The sequence below is a fragment of the Megachile rotundata genome, chromosome 2 (genome assembly GCF_050947335.1).
Source record: "Megachile rotundata isolate GNS110a chromosome 2, iyMegRotu1, whole genome shotgun sequence".
NCBI lineage: Eukaryota > Metazoa > Arthropoda > Insecta > Hymenoptera > Megachilidae > Megachile > Megachile rotundata.
In genome coordinates this window covers 17,711,101-17,736,644 of record NC_134984.1, presented here as the reverse complement: position 1 = coordinate 17,736,644, position 25,544 = coordinate 17,711,101, and the positions used below count along the sequence as shown (strand labels likewise).

Sequence of the window (25,544 nt, the reverse complement as noted above, 5' to 3'; positions counted from 1 at the left end):
AATCCGAAGAATAGATATCTACAAAGCTTCTATTTCATTTCTAACAGAATCTCTACATTGTGCATCTCTGCGTACCTTATTTCCCTTGGTTCTCCATATTTTCATTAAGGTCCATTTGGTTTGAATAAACCCAGTCCTTTGGACCAGGGACCCACAGTGCTATGTACGCTCCTAAGTTGTTTGCGAAGCGCGCGTTTCTGCTGCGAATTCAAACGGATCGTTACCGCGATAGGGATTTTGTTCAAATGTTTGTTGTTTTTCCGCAGGTCGTGGCATTTGAAATGGAACGTTTGCGTTGGTGTCGATGATGCAACGATAGTAAAACTTGGGTGTCGGAATTTTTCTGAGATACAAAGGTGGCGTTACGTGTGCCTGAACGGTGTCATTAGAAAACGTGTAATTTTCTCGAAGTGTGCTCGTATGTAATTTAATGATATCGTAATGTAATAGTGTAACTATACGGAGTGGACTATCGTTTCTTCTACAAAAAATTGATTTTATGGAAAAATATGCACTCTCTTTTCATCTGAATTAGAAGTTACCTCGTTCCAGTTGCCTCTTTTTATTATTAAATATTATAGCGATTAATCGTTTTACATCCCATTCAAGTAGAAGAATGATCTCAACGAATCTTAAACCGATTCGGTTTCACGGCATAATTAATTTCCTGAGCCACATTATGTTCGTTACATTATTGAACAATGCTGCTTCCCACGATTATCGTATTATAATTTCAAATCGTAATATCGTACTCCCTTTGAAATAATTACAGTACTTTCTAATGCTTCGAAAGTTTCGCAAATTACTAGCACGAACAACGAAAACATGCGATCGTGATTCTACATTGTGTATTCCGTTTAGATTTCCTTGAAAACTACTAAACTTGGCGCATTATATTGAAACGAGAGGAGCGTCATTGGCAACGGGTCTCCCTGTCGATCTTAATTACCGGCATTAATGAGAATAATTCATCGAATGCTCGAACGGAGCTTCGTTCATTTATATTTCAACATCAAACGTCGTACTTAATTGCTTAATTAAAGAGGCCCGACGAAAAGGAACAGAAATCGATGCACCTCGGAACGCGGAATTTCCTTTTCCATTTTAATAAAGACGAGGACGATAATTTCCGTGTCATTAGGCGCGGACCACTTAACGAGACTCGGCCGATTGACAGAGACACGTTTTTAATTACGATTTCTGATATTCGTGCTCGATATTTCGCCGAAGGGGCGAAATGTAGACTCGCGAGAGGAATGTTCAATTCGCGCGTACCAAACATTAATCAAGCGTCGAGAACAGAGAACAGAGGAGGGGGTTCATTCAAAATCCCCGAACAGAAGTAATTTTCACCTGCTGTTGTTCTCGCGGTACGAATGACTGATCGAATTGATAAGCTATCTTATCGGGATGACAAAAAATGAGGGACATGTAGAGTTCTGGTATTAACACTTGTGTAATCGGTTTACTTATTCTAAAGCTAAAGATCAAGACTTGTCATTTATGAAAAATTAAAAATTGCAATTTTGTTTAGCTTATATCGATGTTTGTTACTGATAGGGAAGAATTTTCCTATGATTATCTAGGCTGTTCTAAAATATTTCTAGTGCTCCTGTCACTCAAAATATTTATGTAATTAACTAGGTTTGTCTGAAATATCCCTAAGTTCTCGTAACATCTCTAAACACTTATTCTAGAATTTTCCTAGATATCCCTAGATTTTTGTAAGAATCCCATACACATATTCTAGAATATCCCTAGATATATTTAGGCTCTCGTAAAATCTCCGCACATTTGTTCTACAATTTTCCTAGATATTCCTAGCGTCTTGTAATATCTCCATACACTTGCTCTATAATTTCCCTAGATATCCTTAGGGTCTCATAAGATGCCCACACAGTTATTCTAAAATTTCTCTAGGTATCCCTAAATTCTCATAAGGTCTCCTTATACTTATTTCAGAAATTTCCTAGATATCCCTACATTCTCGTAAAGTCTCTTTGCACTTATTCTAAAATTTCACTAGATATCCCTAGGTACTTGTAAAGTCGTCATGCACATATTATAAAATTTTCCTAGATATCCCTAGGCTCTTGTAAAGTCTTCATACATATATTCTTGAATTTCCCTAGATATTCCTAGACTCCTCTAAAGGTCTTCATACACATATTCTAGAATTCCCCTATATATCCCTAAACTATCGAAAGAACTCCATCATACTAGAATTTTCCTAGATATTGCCAGGCATATTGTCTATCGAATATCAAAAAATTTAACATGAGTTATAACATTTTAAACAGTAAACTTTGGAGCGTCACAAAGCAAATCAGTAGGTGAACCATAAACGAAGATAACAGCAGAATCCGAAATCCGAAGAGAGGTTAAACCGTAAGCGTGTCATGTAACATATGGAATAAAGCGTTAGGTAAGTTCGCGAAGGGTTAGGTCTCACGATAGTAAACGTTTTATCTCGATACGACCTCCTCTTTCTAGGGTTTCTCGCGCTCATGGAGATTCTTGGATCGAGTTGCCCGTGTAATGTTCGCGCGTTTCAGCTCGTTTGTATTCGCTATCTCTCTCGGTTCTTTTATATTTTTTTTTTGTCTCTTTGTTCCGCGACTTTGATACCGCAGACCCGCGTTCGAATAACTATCAGCGAGAATCATTGACCCATAGAGAAATTTCGTGTCCGCGCAACCTGGAATACCGTCCGCGTTGTGCGTTGTTATTAATGGCAGCCCGTATTGAGTGGTATTTCTGTGGTCGCGTGCAGCGATCGTTATTGTTGACGTTCGGAAATTTTGAACGATTGTTAACTGCGCCCGCTAGCGTTCCCACGTGCGTTCGAGTGTTTAAATATCGCTCGTTAAGTGGATTTACTGGTTGAAATTTGTCAAATTTTTGACGCCTTTCCACTACCGGAACACGAGCTTCATTGAAATTTTTTTTGAAACAATTTTTCAAAAAGTTATACAACCCTTTCAAAACGTTCGTGTACACACGCTTTCAAACAGTGTAGATTTTTTGTATTTCATGCATCAGTGACCAACGATCGTTTCAACGTGGAATTAAAAAATAAATGAATTGAAAGGAAAGCATTTTGTAATTCGAAAGCAGACGCATTTAATGCTCGTATGAATTTGCATCGAGTTTTGATACGAGCAAGGGTTAAATTATGGAAATTTGCGTCTGTAACCGGCGCTGTTGTTTAACGAGAAATATTTGGTAGTTCACGAATCAAATGCAATATTTATCTCGTACTTTACAGACATGAGCACCGTTGCTCTGTAAATTCATTTCGTTGCAGCGTCATTAAAGCAGAAAAATTATTTGTACCAACGGATGTAAACGAATTAATTATCCAGGCAGATTAAAAGAATATTATGCATCAACAGATTTAAACAATTATTATACAACAACAGAAATAATTGTCATTTAGACTTAAAGATCGATTTATCTCTTTATCCATAAATAAATATTGCTATCATTTACATTTATTAAATTTCTGCAACCATACTATCTAACCTAACTTTTTATTTAACAAGAAGTTGATCCACAATATTTAACAATTATTTTACCGATCTCTTTTACGAACCACCTTTGATTATATCAAAATAACACAATAACCAAAGTGCAAAGTACACAACAAACATTTCTGGTCATATCAGAAGTTACGTCCTCTGATGAAATTGTTACAAACGTAGGTGAAATGTTCAATCTTCATTTTCACCAGCGTCCCTTTCCGAGCACAAAGGTATCCGTTTGCGAACGTTGCATCATTGTCAACGAACAATATAATGTCGCGTCGCTTTGTACGGTAGCACGCGTCTCCACTTAGCCTCTTGCGTTTCGAACTATTAAGTTTCCAAACGAAAGCTGAATGCGATGTCGCACCTCTTCTATGCATAATACATAGAAGGACTTATTCAACGACCGGCGAACGAGAAAGTACGATGACTCTGTGTCCAGCGAATGAATGGAAAGTCAGTCAGGTCGGATAACGTTGCGTCCACTTGCGATCGGTTGCGGCTGTTTGGCTGCTGTACAATTATGTTCATACCAATTTAAAACTAGGAAACTTTTTTAAGTTTGGGACTTGGGAGATGGGAATTATGGAGTCTTAGGGTTTTTTGGAAGGTGAGGATTTTGGGATGTGAGGAATTGGGCATGTGAGGATTTTGGGATGTGAGGATTTTGGGATGTGAGGATTTGGGGATGTGAGGATTTGGGGATGTGAGGATTTGGGGATGTGAGGATTTGGGAATGTGAGGATTTGGGGATGTGAGGATTTGGGGATGTAAGGATTTGGGGATGTGAGGATTTGGGGATGTGAGAATTTGGAGATGTGAGGATTTGGGAATGTGAGGATTTGGGGATGTGAGGATTTGGGCATGTGAGGATTTGGGGATGTATGGAATTGGGGACGTAGAGAATTTGGGACGTGAGGATTTTGGGATGCATGGAATTGGGGACGTAGAGAATTTGGGACGTGAGGATTTTGGGATGCATGGAATTGGGGACGTAGAGAATTTGGGACGTGAGGATTTTGGGATGTATGAAATTGGGGACGTAGAGAATTTGGGACGTGAGGATTTTGGGGCGTAGGAGACTGGAGACGTGGGGAATTTGGAATGTGAGAATTTCGGGGCGCAGGAAGGTAGGGACGTATGGAATTTGGAACGTGAGGATTTCGAAATGTAGGGAATTTGGAACACAAGTAATTTGAAACGCGACGATTTTGGGATGTAGAGAATTTTTAATGTGGAGAACTTATAACATATTGAATTTCTAACGTACATACTTCTAGCTCTATAAAATCTCAAACATCTCACCTTCTTGAGACACTCTGGCAACTTTGTGCAATTTCAAATCTGTACTCTCTCATGCTTTAACAAAATAATGCACATGACTTAGTAGCCTTACAATTCCTTGCAAGCATCAAAACATAGTCTCCACATTTTAGAAATGAACCCAAACTAAATAGAACGCAATTGGATTGTAAGAAAGCAGAGCACGAGTGGACCCCAATCGTGTTTCATATAACCGGGCCTAACCGTGGTCGAAGGATTCGATGACGTCACTAGACTGCCCGTAGGATTAACTAGCTAAATACTTGACGTGAATTAAACTGACGCCCACCCACGAATCTCTGGATGGACGGGCTACTGAGGGACTAACTTACTAAAATAACAGCCGGCTGTTATTTAATCACGTGCATCTGGACCGTGTACCAGGAACAAAGTGTTCCTTTCAAAGTTTTCAAGCTTTCATGGCGCGGTTTGTTGCGGTTAATACTGTTTGAGGTTTGTCGAATAAGGTGTTCGTTGTATGGGGACAGGATACTTTTGTCGTTTCATGAATATCTTGGGAAGTTAGGGATTTGGGGAATTAGGAATTTAGCGAGTTAGAGATTTAGGGAGTTAGAGATTTTTGGGGAGTTAGGGATTTGGGGAGTTAGAGATTTGGGGAGTTAGGGATTTGGGGAGTTAGGGATTTGGGGAGTTAGGGATTTGGGGAGTTAGGGATTCATGTAATTAGGGATTTGGGGAGTTAGGAACTTGGGAAATTAGAGATTTGGGGAGTTAGGAATTTGGGGGGTTAGGGATTCATGCAATTAGGGATTTGAGGAGTTAGAGATTTGGGGAATTAGGGATTTGGAGAGTTAAGGATTTGGAGAGTTAGGGACTTGGGGAGTTAGTGACTTGGGGAGCCAGGGACTTGGGGAGTCAGGGACTTGGGGAGTTAGAGATTTGGGGAGTTAGGGATGCATGTAATTAGAAATTTGGGGAGATAGGGACTTGGGAAATTAGAGATTTGGGAAGTTAGGAATTCGAGGAATTAGAGATTTGAGGAATCAGAGATTTGGGAAGTTACAAATGTTAGGAAATGAATTAGGGATCAGTTAGCGAATCAGTTAGGGATTTGAAGATTTGGCAACTTCTAAACTTGAAGACTTATAAGTTTAGAAATGTATCAATGTAAAGATTTAGAGATTGATTGTTTTAGAAATTTAAAAATTAGAGAACTTGCAAGTTTGATAATTTAAACAAATTTTCAATTACAGAAATCTAGGAAAATTTTCCCAAACCATCAAACATTCAAGCTACATTCTCCCAAATCGAAGATAAACTTTTATATCATACTCCCAATCTCAAAGCCTACAAAATATCCACCAACCCTAACAAACGATAAAAAGTCATTAAAGAATTTGCAACGTTTTCCGCGAATTACCTAACAGGTAATTAACATTTCCCAGGATCCGTTTTATCAGCGGTTGGCAGGCACCGTAATCTTTATGACGTAGATCCGCGATTAAGGCATCGGGTTTAACGTTGTCGTAAAATCGAACGGTTTCAGTTTGTATCGAATCCTCTCTTTGTCACGATGTTTCGCTGTACAGAAATTACACGGGTCGTTTTACGATCGTTGTCGTTCGCTGTCCAGACAAATTACGTTTCTCTGGCTACATTCTGAGCCACTCTACGATTCGTTCTTTTTCCCTCAATATCGTTAGAGAACGTCTCTCGACATCGACGGAAAAATCGTTATCGTAGAAATAGGCTGTAATTAAAATATTCCGAGCAGATGACGGTCTCCTTGCGTCTCCTTCTACGTTTGTTCGAACGAATTACTATCCGAAGGGGAAGAGGAAGTCGTTGAACCCCGTGGCCGGTCGAGAGGGCGATATTACATTTTTCTGGAGGAATTTTGATGCCGGGCGATATTGTTGATTCTTATTCGGCATGCCGAGATGAGAATAGTTGCTATTAAGTTTGATGAATATTACGAATAACGAGCATTCGAGAAATCTCTCGTGAATATTTCCTTGAGAAATTAAGTCGTCTGGGGGAGGTTGATTAACTCGAATTGAGCGGAGAACATTGTTCGAGAGGCTTGCTTTCGAACCTGCTACGTCGTCGTTTCTCGACACGCCGATAATAATTTTCCCTTTCGATCGTTACTCGATACATGAATTGTAAATGAGCTTTTAAAGTTGCACCGCTTTACAAATAATTCTGTTGATTTTGTTGTTCAGTTTAACGGGAAACGAATTAATTAAGGTTAATTTTATGTCGGTTGACATGCAGATTGCTTTATTTCTTTTGATAAGCAACAGGAAAAATGGAAGATATGTTTGTAGGACATTTTAATGTTTTATCTTATGTATGAGTATTGCAGAATATTTGTAGTTTGATAAAACTTGTGTAGATTATTTTGTGTACTAATTACGTGTTTATATTTAACTTCATCTGTTCAAATGTTTATTACACAATCGTCTGATATTTTCATATTCGTAAAAATGATTCCATAAGTTTCGTTACAATTTGTTTGTTTTAAATGTTATAATACGTACAAATACATAAATCAATTTCGAATCTCCCGCCAAAACTACGACTACGAAAATCAATATCCAACCTGCTGCTAAAATTGCAAAGAGATAAATCAATTTTAAATCTGCCGCCAAAACCACAATTGTAAATATCAATTTTCAACCTTCTGCTAAAATTGCAAATAGATAAATCAATTTTAAATCTGCCGCCAAAACCACAATTTTGAAAATCAATTTTCAACCTCCTGCTAAAATTACAAATAAATAAATCAATTTTAAATCTGTCGTCAAAACTAAAATTGCAAAAATCAATTTTCAACCTCCCGCTAAAGTTACAAAAATATCAATCAATTTTAAATTTGCCGTCAAAACTACGACTACAAAAATCAATTTCCAACCTGCAGCTAAAATTACAAATAAATAAATCAATTTCCAATCTCCCGGAAAAATTATAAATATATAAATCAATTTCAAATCCGTCCTTCAAATTGTAACTACCAAAATCAATTTCAAATCTCCCGCCAATATCACAAACGTACAAATGTCTGCCACATTTGAATCACAGCTACAAAACGAACATAGACTTCGAAATATTTATAAAAATTAAACACAATGAACTAACTAAAATAAAACTAACTAGCTAAATGATGAATAAATTGCAGACACGTGAATAAAAATAGTCATCGATCGCAGATACGCGAAAGGCAGAATCGTTATCGAGAAGCTCGGAATTCAATTCGATTTTCACCCCAACCGACAGTCCTCGTAAACGAATGTAAAATTAATTATCCCCTTAATCGTGTGGTAGACCACGTGTGCGAGATTCGGGACCGGTTAATTTGAATGCTCGTCAAAGTGACGGGACTGGTCGGTGGAGGATCGTTGGATGACGCACAATCGGGACGAAAAATGGCAAATAAGAGAGAAAGAGCGAAACAACGAGGATGAAACGCGCGATGGTCGAGGGAATATCGAGTAGAAGGTACAGGGAAGGGAGAAAAAGGCGGGGAGAGATAGGGGATAGATAAAAAGGAAAGGAGACCTGGCTGGGTTTTGTGAAAACCTGTTCTGGGTTTCTGCCAGCAACCTGACGTCGTGTGCACCTGTAAGGACAAAGGGAGTTTCGAGTAAGGACCCTTGTTCGCTTTTCAACGATCACCTTCGGCCCTTTTTCCTTCGAAATAGACCCTTGTCCTACGAACTACCGTTATACAGGGTGTTCCATATTCTTAGACTTCGTGATTTCGGAATTTGGGGATTTGGTGATTGCGATTTGGGAGATTGGGATTTCGAGAAGTTAGGAATTTAGGAAATTCTGGAATTTGAGAATGTGGGAAGTTCGAGAATTTGGGGAGTTTGAAAATTAAGAAGGTTAGAAATTTTAAGGTTTGAAAATTAGATCCTTAGAGGTTTAGCTGTGCAAGAATTTAGGATTTGAGAATTTAGAAAATTTGACAATTTGTAAATTTATAAATTACAACGCTTAAAGTTGGAACTTCAGAAATTCGATCCCGTATCTATTTAAAAGTTAAAAAATTTGAAAGTGTAAAAATTTCAAGGTTTCAAATTAGAACTTCAGAGACACGATTATACAGAAACCTGAAACTTCATGAATTCATAAAAGTAGCCTTCAAGAAATTTTAAATTTGGAGATCTCCCTCGTTCCCAAAGCACGACGATGACGAAAGCAGCAGGTGTTAACGTAGAAATATTTTCCCAAACGTCATACCTAAACGCGGATGTTTATTTGCATTTAAATGTGATGCGTTCGGAGTTTGACTTTCTTTGACTCCGTATATTTTCCGTGAAACGGAGATTTTTCTTGAGGGCGTTGAGCAAACAGTTGAGATGTCGAGTAAACTTTATTTCCTCGTAAACTCCAATAGCTGAATTTACATATTATGACCGGCAACAAAATCGTCGGCGCTCGGATATAAATATGCTTAAATGTAACATCCTCGCCTACGACGTGTTAACTCTCAATTACGAGTTTGCATGTTCAAACATCCTTCTCCGGTAAAATTGCCACGTCGATAAATTATGTTGAATCATGCGAGCGTTCCCAGCGTCCATGTGCAACTTGCAAGATCCACTTGTGCTAAAACAAGATCCATGTTCAAATATTCTGATGTCTCCATCTGGCCTGTTTTTGTGTCTCAAGTTTCTGTTGTTCGCCATAAATCAGCGGCTTGGAGCTCCGATCGATCGAGCAGTAATTTTATTGTTATTCAAGAAGGGATTCTCATTTGCTAAATGGACTGAACGATCTTGTTTTTCTGGTCGTGGCATTTTTGCGCGGTATACACGGGAAAAATTTCGACCGTCATTGCTACGAATAGTAGAGAAAGATTTATCTGGTGAAATGGCCCGGAATGGGGGTGGCTTTTCTTTTCTTCGCTTGAAAATATATTCACGATATGGGACGGTCCATTCACGTCACGTCCTTCTCCAATAATTCAGTCTAATGTCAGAAATATAAAGATCCTCTTTCGGCCTTCTTGACCCTTATGTACATCCCTTTTACCTTCTTTATGAATGAGTTACTTTGAAAACGCAAATGATTTACGTCGCATGAATGCAAATTTGCTTCGCCGTTTAGACCTTTGTCGTTTACGAAATAATAGCTCTTGCACAAAGCCTGTAATCGAACAGCATACAATAAGTCTATACACTTTTTTGAGGGAACTTTGCTGTTTGGCAAAATATTTACAGCTTAAAAATTTCTCATGAAAACCCCTAATGTATAATTTGTATACAATAAGTCTATACACTTTTTTAAGGAAACTTTGTTGTTTAGCAAAATATTTACAGGTGAAAAATTTCTCACGACAGCAATTGTAATATGCTGACATTTTGTATAAACCCTGATGAATAATTTGCTGCAGTTTGAATAAGAAACCCAAACCAGAGGAATCAAATAATTGCACAAGAAATCTCTTTAAAAGTGATTTTAATCCCCGTTGATCTTGACGATTGACCTTTCCCGCGTTCGAAGATTAAAGGCGAGCTTCTAGAAGCTCTATTTCACAGTGACAGAGTTGTATCAATGAAATTATGACCGTTTTCATGGTGACTGGAACGTTGACTGATAATATCAATTTGGATAACAAGAACTGAACCATCGCACGATGATTCTTTGGAACAAATGGAGCGTGGATAAACGGAGTTCCACTGTAATCCTATTGTGATAAAGCTAACTGGTGAAACGTAGTAATCGATTTCGAAAGCTTGGAACATTAATAGGAACACTAATCGATGGATTCGTAATCCTTTCGGTCAGAAACGGTTGAACGGCTAAGCCAGACAAATTATATTCCTAAGAAAAAATTGAATCTAGAATGATTTCGTGGATCTATTAAAAAAACACTGCCTGACCGAGGTCAAGTTTCATTTTCCCAGACAGTTATAATAATAGAAACCGTTCCGTTCATTTCCTTCGGAATTTTTATCGAACGTTTTCGCCGATATATTTCTACGATTTTTCGGTGCTTGCGTAAACGTTTATTTTGCACCGGGAAAATCTACGCGTCTCTCTTTTCCAGAATAATATTGATAACCCGACGTACAATTTGTGCGTAAATTTTCTACAGAGATGTATCGCGAATGCTTTTCCAACGTTCTTCCCGTCGATTTATGCCGGAAAATACTTTCGGATTTTACCGATTTAGAAGATAAATTTAGCCCGATTTTTTGTTGTTAAAGTTTTTCTGGATACATGTGGATCACACGTGAATCTAGAAGTCTATTTATAGCTGACCCATTATATAATTGTATACAGAATTTGTGTCGTAGAGTATCAGACTCTGTTGGTTCAAAAAAATTATCACAATATTTAATCGATAGAATTTTTGATACATGAAATTTTTTCGTAACTTTACTGAAAGTTCAAATTGCACAATATTGCCATACATCACTCCATGAGTCTATTTCGTCTAACGTAATTCATAACAAAAGTGATTTCCTGCACGCGTCTACATTTTGACAACATCTGATCCCCACATCAAATCAATTTTAAAACCCGTATTTGCCTTGCATATTTCATTATCCAGAATACCTCGTAAAAAATTTAGTTACGACGTCAGAGCAATTTACCCGAAGTTTGCTACAAGTTTCGCCATGATCCCATCGGTGTCACGTTGATCTCCGGAAAGCTGTTTCCCCGGTAGATCTTTTTAGCTCTCAATCAATTTCTTTGGTCCCTCGACCTTGTCTCTCCCCTTCGTATAGACAAACTCGTCGACGGCTCGTCCGATAATGTCGAACGATTATAAGACGTCTATATTTGCGTCGAGGCCTGTCCCTGGGTTCGATCCACCTTGCCAGGCTGCACGACTAATGGGACTTCACGCAGAGCTCGTCGTTAAAGTGGCAGGTCAGCCGTGACACCCCAAGCCACGCGGTGTTCTCGTCGCCGTACTTCCGTTATATACCTTTCCTTCTCCTTCGTTTTCGCGTGAACTGGATTAGAACGAACTTGGCCTCTGGGCCGTTGCTCGCACCTTGCCAATCCGTGGGAATGGGAATAACGGGGCCGAAGAAAAGGATCACCGAGCGGATCGCTTAGCGAGATAACGACCAGTCCGAGGTTTAACTCTCCTCCTTGGTCAGCTCTCGAGGTCTACGATCGTTAAAACTGCTTGTCGCGCCGTGAAATCCTTGCCAGAGGATCATGGAGGTATCCTTATCTCCGGATCCTTGTCTCGCATGCGATTCTAGACACACGATACAATAGGCCTCCTTATACAGGCTGGCTCATAACTGGTACTTGATGACAAAGGAAGAAATATTTCGAAATTTCTAACTTCTCAAATCCTTTACTACTCGAATCCGTTACTACTTCAAGCTCTCCGTTAAAATACGACATTGGAATAAAAATAAAGCTGACATTGGAATGAAAATAAATGTGACATTGAAATAAATAGATCGTACAGTTAAAATGGCTTCGATAAATACGCCGGGTCAGCGTTGATCCACGACGGCATTGAACGATAGCGAAAGGGTTGAATTCCCAGGAAAACAGAAGCACTCGTTGCGGACCGGGCTTATCCCAGATCTTAAGATCTATTTAAATTACGAGTCGACTCGAAAGTCTACCGGGGCCACGCGAGATAAGGGGAACGGGTAAAGACTTTTAAATGGCGATCCTTTATTAACGGGCCATGGGGGGTAATAAACGGTTCCAACGGTTATCCGACGAAAAGCTTTTGAAACACGGGGATTTTTCTCGTTTCGACCGGAAGAAGAATCGTTGAATTCTCTCGGTCTTTTCTTTGTTCACGACTCCGAACGTGGTAGAGCCTCGAGGCTGCCTGCTGCCGCTTTATTGGATCAGCCGGAGAAAGAGGGGAAAGCAGAGAGAGAAAGAGAGAGCACGGTCGATACATTTAGTCGGGATAATTAAAGTACACGGCTAGCACTCGAGACACGAGCTGGTAAATGTCACTGGTTGCATATTGTTGTTCAGGGACAAGCTACGACGATCGTAATCGTAGTGACGTGTCTTCATTCATGCAGAATTCTTATGGGGATCGGTCACGAGCCAACGAATCCACGGAATTTCCGGCGCTGATCGATTCAGCGTGGCGCCGATGCATTCTGTCAGCTTTTTCACATCGATTCACTGTTTGCTAATTCTGCTTCGTTAATCTTTGTTCGTGTTTTTTTGGGGACATTCGGATAATTAATTGGGATAATTAATCCCGTTAGTATGCTGCTCACAATCGGCAATTATATCTGCTCATTAGTGAAGCAATGGATGAAATTTATTGATGACTCTCGTTCTCTAATAATATCAGGTTTTAGCCGAATAATTCTGATGGGTTTCGAATTAAATAGGATACCGTAATAATTTAAGAAACTCCCTAGTCATAGATATTTTAAACGTGCATGTAGATTCGAATTTAAGGTACATTAAGGCATTGTAAATATTCTGCAAAGTACATGAATTCTGCTAATTACGAAATAAAGACATTTCCGCTTCGCTGAGCCATGAAGTACCGTGTATAACAATTTTAAAATAGAGCACGTTCCTAAAACGTGCACGGTTCAATTAATATTTTCGCAAGAACTGTTCCGCTCGCCCATCCGCTTTTTGCGAAAATCTGAATTTCGCAGCGTTAACGATCGACCAAAACTACCATTCGAAATCTTTCCCTTTTCGCGATATTCAACGGAGAGCAAAAAGAGAAACGATCCAAAATTCATCGAACGTGCACGGGCGAAATATCACAAAGTTTGCCGGTCAAAGGAGGTCATTCTCCGTTCCCGTTGGAATTACAAAGAAACCTTTTCGGTTTTCCCGAAGTCGTAGCGCCGGAAAAACCCGGCGTTCGCGATCAATTCGAACGGAAACAAAGACGAAAGCGATTATACCGGTGTATCGTGAAAACGTGGACAAACAACGGGCGGGTTCTTTTTTATGCAACGACACGTTGCGCATTTTCACTCTGTATTTTTTTTCCTCGTCCGCAACGATATCGAGCGCATCGAGCTGCAACGGAGGATTCGTGACGTCCAATAAATATTTATTCTTCGCCCGGGGCTATTACCGGCAAATATTTGGTCGCATTTACGCCGCCAACAGCGACAAATAATAGCACGAGGGAGGGTTGTCTCGTCGCTGTATGAACCTATGTACCTATAAACGGAGCCGGCCAAGCGAATAATTTATCACTGGTACCCCGGCCATCGAGATTTGCATAAAACAGGGGTTTTCGCGCGCGAATCGATCGAAAATTGCGACGTTCGCTCTGTCGCACGTGGCGAACAACCCCTCCCCGACACCCTTTGCTCTTTCGGGATGCTACACGCCCCTTGTCTCTACGCGTGATATCAGCTTGTCACGGCTCCACTTCGCTCCCGAATATCTTTGTGGACGTTACATGCAGAGGATTTGCAGGATTTTTCCGAATGGGCCTGTCCCTTACTCGATGGACCGCATTTTTATTATCCCACCTCTGCCCTTTCTCTAACGCGCTCGTTGTCACCATCCGACTGTTGACAATTTTATTAGGCTGCATTCCTAACGCATTCTTTTCATTACTTTTATACTACCCTGTTCACCTTTTTATTTTATATAATTTAGTTAACTTTGTTACTTTCATAGAATTTTGTTCACTTTTCTTGTTTTATAGTATTTTGTGAAGTTTGTTATTTTTATAGTTTTTCGTTAAGTTTGTTCTTTTTATAGTATTCTGTTAAATTTGTTCTTTTCATAGTATTTCATGAAGTTTGTTATTTTTATAGTATTTCATTATGTTTGTTCTCTTCATAGTATTTTGCTAAATTTGTTGCTTTTATAGTATTTCATGAAGTTTGTTCTTTTCATAGTATTTCATTAAGTTTCTTATTTTCATAGTATTTCATTAAGTTTGTTCATTTCATAGTATTTTGCTAAATTTGTTGTTTTTATAGTATTTCATGAAGTTTGTTGTTTTTATAGTATTTCATGAAGTTTGTTATTTTCATAGTACTTCACTAAATTTGTTCTTTTCAGAATATTTTGCCAAGTTTGTTGTTTTTATAGTGGTTTATTAAATTTGATACGTTTTTACTATTTTGTCAAGTTCATTGTATTTATAGCATTTGATGCCTGTTATTTTTATGGAATTTTGATATGTTTGATATTTACGGTTTCGTGTACACTGGCGAATATGAAGGGGCGATTTAATGGAAAATGATGATGTACATTAGTGAATGTTAGCCGACAATAAATGCGAATATCAGTTGAGCAATAGATTATTAGATTTTCAGAGTTTAATAATTCCGAACGTACACATTTATCATACATTTAATAATGTCGACTGTAGGAATCATGCGTAGTTATATATTTATTCTAGGTTAAGTAATACTTCAAAATGGTGGTAGATCAGGAGACTCATTTTCGAGTCGTTTCATATAATCAAGCAATTTAATGAACATTTTAAAACAACTAAACTATTCCAATTTACTTTCGTGTTATTTCAGACAAGCAATTTAATGGACCTTTTGAAACAATGTCTACGGAGTTATTTAAAATAAATAATCAAGCAAATTGACCGTCTGGTTGGACAGATGTACTTCGTTTAATAATAAAAAAATTTAATTAAACTTCCGAAATAATTGAACGGTGCAGAGAACATTGAGGGGACGAAAAAAAAGATTTCCTTTCTGCTGATAAATTTGATAATATCCTTTCAACGGCAATGTGCCGGTATATAGAGTGCGTATCCACACCGGGTCTCTATAAATAATGGATATTATGAGAAACTCAATATTCAAGAGCCTCGAAGCAACATGGAAATTTAAGCGATCCTTACTCGCCCTTCGTACCGTTTCTCCGCCGGAATACACCGCGAAGTAATATCGTTAAAATCCCTTCCGTGCCATTGTGCACGAAAAAATTGGATTAGCGATCGGTCGAAACAGCGAAATGGAATTCGAATCGGCCTACGGGATGCTGATGTGCCGGTCGACGTTCTGCTCCCCATGCTAATTTCGTTTAATATCTGCGTAGATGAAACCGCAGCTTGTATTCCACGCGTATCGCATGGATCTCGCGATTGACCGTTGTCCGTCGATGCGATTAATAAATTAACGCCGACGCGACGCTCGAACGAGTTTCGCAATTAGCGAAAATCCGTCGCTGAAAGCTGCTTGCCCTACGCGAAAAACAACTAATGAATTTCACCCTTTTTTATTTCAATTCGCAACAAATTGCGAGCTTACGAATTTTACTTTCGGTACGCGATACTGTGCAACAAGTGGCGGCCATTTTGGACATGTTTTCAAATCTACCCTCGTATGGGGCCATTTTTTACTTTCCTGTTTGACGGAAATATTTATTTCGTGTTTCAGAATTTAAGAAGACGATGAACACAGTTTTCTTTATATGCAATATATATTTTCTTTTAATTGTACTCTTATGAACTCGCAAATTTGACAAGGGTAGAAATTTAGAAATTAAAAAAAATTATAAGTAGTCTGACTTTAGGCTGACTTATTACAATTAAAATCAAAGAGGAAAGAAAAATAACAGAAAGTATTTTTCCTGAAAATTTCCGAACATCCCTTAAATAACACCCTTGTTTAGAAAAAGAAAACATTAAAATTGCGATAGCTGAGGTAGAAATGTTTTGCAGCGAAAATGTGTTTGTAATAAAATTGAATAGATATTGGTTTTAGAGAATCTTTGAGAGAGGAGTTAAAAGACTCCATTGTGCGGAGCAATTTTACTCGGACACGTCCATTTTGTATTGGACCGGTCGATTTACCTTCGCAAAGTATCGTTGCCGGTTCGTGTTTCACGTGTCGTTAACCGTGTCCCGCTTTCGACGGAGCACAACAGTCGTTCCATTGGAGACGTCCCTTTTCGCAAACGAGCTGGCTCGATTAATCGAGCGAGGATCGATCCGATCGACGTTGAACGAGAAAAATGGAAGCGGCACAGAGATCCCGGAAGATGTCTGGCCAATTTCAATGCGTACCCTGTGATAAAGCCAGTCTGTGATTTTTAAACATACCCCATGAAATACGAGCTTTTCAATCAGATTTTCATCGGTATTTTGTTCTCTTTTTGCAAAATTAAAAGAAAAGAATAAAACGACTGAATATACGTTTGGTAATTTGAAGTTGGGGTTCGTTCGGTTAACAATATGTATAGAAATAAAAAAAAATTTTTGCTCATTGTTTGTGGGGAACAAGTGCATCAGAAGTATTTTGCAGAATTTCCGAACGTCATTAATATCCCCTGGATCACGTAGGGTCGGTAAATAGGATTTTTGTCTGGGGTGATCTCTAGATTTATTGGGTCGAATGGTGTTAACGCACGTAGGGCATCATTACATTTTTCTGAATTTGGGGATTTTGCTGGGAAAGATACTTGTACATTGGGGGATTGGGAGTTAGGGAACTGGGGTTAGTTTGGGAAGTTAGGAATTTGCATTTGGTCATTTGGGAGTTTGAGGAATTAAGGTTTTAGGGATTTGGTGAGATTAGAAGAGGGTTTGGAGGTTGTGGGTTTGAGATTTGACAATTTTATAATTCTGAGATTTGAGACTTTGTGAACTTAGAAATTTAAGAATTTGAGGGTTTAGGAATTTGGGTATTTAGGGAAGATGAAAACTAAAAAAATGTAAGGAACAACCAAGTCCAAACAGCTTCAGCACACGAAAATAAAAAACTGGGAACTGAAAAGTTCACAAACTAACCTGAAAAATACCTTCCATTTCTAAATTTCTAATCCGATAATATGAAACCCACATTCTCTCCATTTCTTTCCCCATACGAACTGTTGTCGAGCATTCCTGTCACATCGCATCCCCCAGCATTTTCCAAATAAACCCTCCGTCCAATCGTATCAGCAAGCTGTCGCGCACTTCCTATCATTTTTCGTTCATAAATAATCAACGAATGTAAAACAGTTGGTGTTCAAATTTCCTGCACCACGGGAAAAAGGAGTTTCCGTGTTCCTTTTGGTGCATGCCTTGTTCTCTCGAAAGAGGAGAAAAGAAATGTTCGTTAAATGTTCATCGAGGTATATGCGAGTTCTCTGCCTCTCGAGTCTTCTGCTGGGTGGTTAATTTTGCCACGGTATTTTTCGAGGCTTATCGCATTAATTGCATCGCTGCACCGCGAAAGGGATTAAATTTCGCTTAATGAACAATGCGCCGGGGATCGCGAATCGAGCCCTCGAATTAATGAAACGGATTATTCTTGACGGTATCGGGAAAAACCTGTAGTCGGACAAGCTTGTATTCTTGCAGAGTGTTGCGTTACAATGGCGGAGGGATTAAAGCCTTTGCTTCCGTTCTCATAACGCGACTCTTTAATGTTTCGATTTGGAGCTTCCTTTGTTCGAGTTTAGACATGAAAGCTTTGTTTGCGGATCCAACTTGAATCTAGTTACATGTTCGAAAGTTTTTAATATTTCCGTAACACTTTGATTTTAAACGGAATTTTTAATGTTCCAATTTGCCAACTTCTGAAAGGGTTCTTTAAACTTTCAATCCGCGGAACTTCGATTTAATAGAGATTTTTTGGCGATTCGGGGTAAAGTTTTTAATTGAAACATTCCTTGGCGAGAACCGGAGACTTTGAAGTTTCATTTTTAAATAGAGTTTCGGTCTGAAAGGGTTTCTTTGGTGTTCTATGATTGGCAGTATGATTTATTTTTATTTGCGGGTGAAATTTTTAATTCAATCTCCGTTTCAATTGGAAAGTTCAGTTTATAAAAAGACTTCTTTGGAGGTCCGAACATACGTTTGATGTCTCGGTTTACAAATAGAATTTCAATTTAGATATGTAATATGGTATTTCTTGTTAGAGAGATTTTTGTAGAAGGTTTTTTAACGGTTCAAAAACGTGTTCCAATTTGGACATCGAAGTGCAACAGCTTTTCAGGTGTTTCAACGTGGAAATGGAAGTTTAGGTTAAAATGAAATCTTTGATACAATTTTTAGATAGAATCTCAATAAAGAACTTTTATTGGAGAATTTTTATTTCTTCAAAACCTTGTATTTAATTTTTTAATGCAGTTAATAAATTAATTTTAAAAGCAAATTATCTGTAAATTCATTTATTTAAATAAATCAACGTTACGGTTTTACTCGTCTCGTTAAATAAATACATAAATTAATGAACAAATAATTAAATAAAGGAAATGGAAGTTTAGGTTAAAATGAAATCTGTGATACAATTTTTAGATAGAATCTCAATAAGGAACTTTTATTGGAGAATTTTTATTTCTTCAAAAACTCGTATTTAATTTTTTAATGCAGTTAATAAATTAATTTTAGAAGCAAATTATCTGTAAATTCATTTATTTAAATAAATCAACGCTACGGTTTTACTTGTCTCGTTAAATAAATACATAAATTAATGGACAAATAATTAAATAAAGGAATCAATAAGTAAATGAATACGTAAACAAATGAATACATAATAAGTAAATAAATTAATAAATGACAGAATGAATAAATAACCGAATGAATAACTAATTAACTAACTGAATGAATAAATAGATTGGTCTATTGCATCATAAGAGCCTTAATCGATAAACAAATATCGAAGCAGAATATTTATTCAAAGTATCCTTTATTATTTCGCGTTGTGAAGCAGATCGCGTTTAATTGGTAAGCGATGTAACGTTCAATTAAACGCCTTTGTTTCACCACAAAAGCATTTTAGCTTTTGTTGCTTTTGAATACGAAGCTGGTGACAGCAACGAAGTTCATTCAGTGGTCAAAGTTTGCAAACCGGGCTTGAATTTATTAATCGTCGAATTCAACGGCCGAGTGTTAATAACATCATTTTCAGCAGCCGCGATTAAATTGCTAATTTAAACGCGAAAAGGACAATCGAACGTGTCACCTCGTTCCATTGATTAAATTGCTCGGATCTTTATTGACGTTCGCACTTTATGAAACCGTTTACGAAAACATCCAATCTTATTAATACCAGCTTTTACAAAATTATTCATTCTAGATATTTATGTTTTTTATTAACTAGATTTATCTTGTTAAAGTTTATAAATCTTGTTAAGGTTCATCTTGTTAACATTTATAAATTCACGTAGTTATATTGAGCTGAAATTTTTTAGGGAGTACATTCTTTCTTTATGAACCTTTTAATCTTTCTTTATTTTTTTAATCTACCCATAAATTTTCGTTAAAATTTTCGTAGACTAATTTTATTATATTCACGGTGAACTTATTTCATTTATATGCATTTATAATATTTTTTACTTGAAAAAATAAGCATAGGTTAATAACCTTAAATTAGAGATTTAATTTGAATTTTCCATATGCAAATTGCTCTCCCAGTCACACGTCTAATTAAATAATTTCGTATATAACACCAGTAGGTTCAATGCAAAGGATGCTATTCACACAATTTCCAGCGAATTTAATTTACGTCCAAAGTAAATTATCTCCAATTAATAATGCGAAGGAATTTCGTGCCAGAAAGTTAGCTCGGAAACTTCCCGGACGAAACATTGACAATATAAATTTCAGTAATTACGTCGGAATTAATCATATTTAACTCTCTGTAATTATATGAAGCACTTTAAACTTTTAATTCGATTCGATAGAAAAATGCTGCGTTAATGGAAGTTGATCAAAATTGACTGCGACATTTGTATTACGTTCTCGACGTCGAAAATGGCGCGTCATCTGCTACGTAACCAGAATTATCGTCACGCTAATGGTACAAGCATCGAGACAGTATAAATAAACAGCTTTATGTGTCGCACGCTGGCGAGCAAAAAATTGTGCGTACAAAAATATTGAGATCATTAATTCCGGCTGGGTTATTCTGTCAGATGTGCAATTCTGCGTGGTAGAGTTTTTAATGACCAGAAAAATATTGCTTTATTTTATCAAATTTAACTTTGGGAAACTTTAGTTTCAGATTTTTTAATTTTAATTTTTAAGGTGGTTGTTTAGGAATTTTTATATTTTCAAGGTGGGAAGTTTAGAATTTTTATGTTTGAAGGTTGGGGAATTTGGGGATTTGGAAATTTTCAAGTTGGGGAATTTGGGGATTTGGAAATTTTCAAGTTGGGGAAATTGGGGATTTGGAAATTTTCAAGTTGGGGAATTTGGAGAGTTGGAAATTTTCAAGTTGGGGAATTTAGGGAGTTGGAAATTTTCAAGTTGGGAAATTGGGGAGTTGGAAATTTTCAAGTTGGGGAATTTGGGGATTTGGAAATTTTCAAGTTGGGGAATTTGGGAATTTGGAAATTTGAGGAGTTGGGGAATTTGGGAATTTGGAAATTTGAGGAGTTGGAAATTGTCAAGTTAGGGAATTTGAGGATTTGGAAATTGTCAAGTTGGGGAATTTGGGAATTTGGAAATTTCCAAGTTGGGAATTTTGGGGAGTTGGAAATTTTCAAGTTTGGGTATTTAGGGAGTTGGAAATTTCAGCTTGGGGAATTTAGGGATTTGGAAATTTTCAACTTGGGGAATTTAGGGATTTTTACATTTCCAAGTTGGGAAATTGGGAAATTAGGAAATTTTCAAGTTGGAAAATGTAGGAGTCTAACAATTTTCAAGTTGGAAAATTGGGAAGTTGACACATTTTCAAGTTAAGGTTAGGTTGAGGTGTTCAGAAAGTTAGAAATCTCCACATTGCAAAGTTTAGGTATTCAGAAATTTTCAAATTGTCCTACAATAATTTTTAAATTGAAAAATTTATCAGTTTCAATATTTTCACAATATTGAGAAGTTAGAACGTTCATAAATCTTTATATATAACATTGTATAATTCCCAAGCTACATCAGTAGGGTTCATCAGGCACTTCGCTCAAGGCCATATAGCGAGATCCAAAAACTCCCCCAATAAATCATGTTGATCACAAACTCTGAAACATAGCAAGCTACTTAATGTTTCCACAAAAGTCCACATATCCATATAAAATACCCCACCATTCACACATATTTTAAAGTGTTAAATTATCGAAACATATCCCACTTCAAATCACTTGGTCAAAACCTGTATACTATCAAATGCTCCATCGATAAATCACGCGGATCTAAAAGTGTCAACGATAGCGAAGCATTCCATTTCAGCGATTCCAGCCATCGAAACCGTGAGCAGTAACTCATCCGAATGCTCAATATTTACAATCTATTACCCCGTAAATTATTCGAATTGTTCCTGCAAGTCGTTCCAATTCCTCCGGGCCATCTGCTCCCGGGATCTTCAGGTCCGAAGATCTATGCAACCTATGGAATCCAAGGAATCGAGTGTATACCGGGACACCCTCCAGCCCAGTTTTAAAACCAAACACTCGCGCCCGTGAAAAGGGACGATTTATTTGTACTCGGTCTCGACAAATATTTACGAAAGGAAGGGCTCTCGAAGAGGTAGAAGGGGATTTCCGAGAGGAAAACGAGGCTCGAAGGAAAAGAGAGTCGCGACGGGCCAAAAGGACGGCTTATTACAATTAATAGCAGCCGAGGGGGTGGACGATCGAAAAGGCTGCAGTCACGATTCGTGAATGGATCGTAATTTGAACGAGGGCCCGGTTTCTTCTGAATAGAGCTTAATTCCCGGTCTCTCGCGACGCGCGACACCCTGTCATCTTGTCAGCCAACGACTGAAATAGACAAAAGGGTGGGCAAAAGGGTGGATGGGTGGGGCTCGACCGCCAAGGGTTGATTTTGATGGATTACCTAGCGTTAGCTGCTGGAATTTCCTCGAATATCCTCCAGCCACCTTCCCGTGGGACCCCGATCGCCTACACGGTTGTCCTGCTTGTCATCCCGGACAGAGAAACGCACTCACGGCTTTCGCCTCGATTTTTAACCTTCCGATGTATCGATTTAATTAATTCCCCTGTTAGTACGCGGAAAGTTGCTGCTCCAATATTTCAACTTTCAATATGGGGATGAAGTTTTAGTGGTTATTGGTTTGTTATAAATAGCGGAGTATGTGCGCTTTTTGGTCCAGCTCCTCTTTGGTGATGCATATCGAATGCATTTTTTTTATTTATAAAAAGAAACAATTCACACGTGCCTTGTATGAAAATTAATGAAGAAAGAAATTAGATAAAATAAAGGAAAAAGTTGGTCATTTATCCTCTTGTACTATTTTGAGACTCGTGAACCTTCACGTGTGCAACACACCTTCACATGTGCCAATACTCCTTCATACGTGTAACACACATTCACACATGTAATATTGCTCTGTATCGAAAATTTGTTACAGAACATTTTTGCCAGAAAAATGAGCGAATTAACAAGTGAAAGGGTAAAGACATTATCGATCGAATATTCTAATTTCCATGAGCAGCGAATTGTGTCGTTACGCGAGACGTACACCCTGCAAAGGGGTTGAAGACCTCCCGCTAACTTTATAACACCGAATAGGGTAGAAATTACGTATTCGTAGACTCTGCTACCGCATGGAAATTCAGCGAGCTTCCAGAAAATGTAATTACTAAACTAAACTTCTAAAGATAATTATATAATTAAAGTGAACTTTCCACGCGAATCCTAGGCCCTTATGTTTGCCGGAAGTTTGCCATGGATAGTGTTCCAAGATTCTATTCATTGAAATTGAAAACCGTTACCACGGTATGTTGGTCAAATTGCAGAAAGTTAAAGGCAGGACATTTAACACGTGTTTGTGATAATTACTTTAACGCGTTAATTGGCCCGGGTAATTACTTCCATTGTCATTAGATCGATTTTGGTATCTCAATTTGGGCTGTTGATTGAAATACACATAATGGCTTTTGTATAAATGTATTGTTAGGAATATTGTTATTTATGGTGGTGGTAAATTGGGTACTGCAATATAAATTACTGTTATATATTATAAGTTGTTATTCAATTGCTAACAGTACTTTATTAGCAATCTAAAATTAATGAAAGCAATTAATAAACAAATGATCCATATATTAATGATGCATATAATGATAAAATCATCTAAAGCTATTCACAATTATTCTGAAGTTCAAACTGTGCTTCCAAAGGTCATAGAAGGTATAAGTGGTTCCTAAATAGTGGTTCAAACTTCATTAATAAATCACGAAACTGCAAATGGTACAAAGTTTTCGGTTAATCAGCATGTGATCTCGGTAACCTCGATGTAAAGTTACAGCTTATAGCGAAGAAAAGTATCACGTAATGCACGATAACCGCAAAGTAGTAACCGATAGCAAACTTCCTTAAAGTACCGCGATAGAAAATTCAATATTGATTATAAGTTACCTGCAGACTATCAGTTTAGCATTTTCAATTTTAGTTCATACATCACTTCCACGTTAAAAAAATAAAGAACACATTCAATTTACGAGCAAAAATTGGAAAAAAATAAGTCACAAAAGATACACCTGTGTTCACATAAGAGTAATATTTAAAAATAAAAATGTACTTAAATAATTATAATTTAGTAAATGTTACAATGTTACGTGAAACGTTCCAGAAAGAATAGATGAGAGATGTTGAATAAGTAAAAACTTGTCCATCATTAATTACTTCAAATGGCACAATATATCACGAATTTGATAGATTCAGTGATTTATATTGATCCTATTTGCACGATGATTGGTAAGATAAATCGATTCGCCATAATAAGGCTAAAGGATTAAAGGTCATTCTTTTCCGCGGTTGATCATCAGGCGAAATGATGCGTCCTTTGTTTGATTATGGGTTAACATTAATCTCGTTTGCTCATTTACTGGAACGTTCGCTTTTGAAATTATTGCGAAGCTGCTTTTGACTTGGACGGGCTGCAATGTTGTTTGCCAGCTTCCGGCAATTAATTTCACAAAGCGAAAGGCTTGCAGTCCCATAGTACTGGAAAACTGCATTGTAACCGTTCGCTGTGTATTTAACGCGGTGAATAACGGAAAAGTTGAGGGTTGAAGTGGGCAAATTAAATCTTTGCGGTCTCCTGTCAATTCAACTTCGGTTTTACCGCTGTATCTTGTATTTTAACTTCAGTTAAATGTCAAACGAATCGCTTTAATTAGCGACATCGAGTGCTCGACAGAGAGTTTATGGCCAGATCGAATGCGCGACAAAGAGTTTATGGGCTGTAATATACATTGACTTGTGATATGGGATCATAGGTGGAAGGAGCAATGTTTGATCAAGTTTTAAATTTGAGGGGAAGGTTGGTAATTTGGTAGTTTTTTGGGGGGTATTTGGGGATTTGGAAATTTGAGGAGTTGGGAAGTTTAGGGGGTTGGAAATTTTCAAGTTGGGGAATTTGGAGAGTTGGAAATTTTCAAGTTGGGGAATTTGGAGAGTTGGAAATTGTCAAGTTGGGGAATTTGGAGAGTTGGAAATTGTCAAGTTGGGGAATTTGGAGAGTTGGAAATTGTCAAGTTGGGGAATTTGGAGAGTTGGAAATTGTCAAGTTGGGAAATTTGGAGAGTTGGAAATTGTCAAGTTGGGAAATTTGGAGAGTTGGAAATTGTCAAGTTGGGGAATTTGGAGAGTTGGAATTTTTCAAGTTGGGGAATTTGGAGAGTTGGAAATTGTCAAGTTGGGGAATTTGGAGAGTTGGAAATTGTCAAGTTGGGAAATTTGGAGAGTTGGAAATTGTTAAGTTGGGGAATTTGGATAGTTGGAAATTGTCAAGTTGGGGAATTTGGAGAGTTGGAAATTGTAAAGTTATGGAATTTAGAGAGTTGGAAATTTTCAAGTTGGGGAATTTGAGGATTTGAACATTTTCAAGATGGAAATTTCGAGATTTGGGAATTTCAAATTGGGGAATTCAG

The 25,544-nt window shown here is 37.7% G+C and overlaps 1 protein-coding gene across 1 annotated transcript in view; it reads left to right on the top strand.

Annotated features, from left to right (window-relative positions):
- Positions 1-25,544, top strand: part of Fas2 (neural cell adhesion molecule fasciclin 2) — a 152,413-nt gene that overhangs the window by 6,665 nt on the left and 120,204 nt on the right. The window lies entirely within an intron of this gene.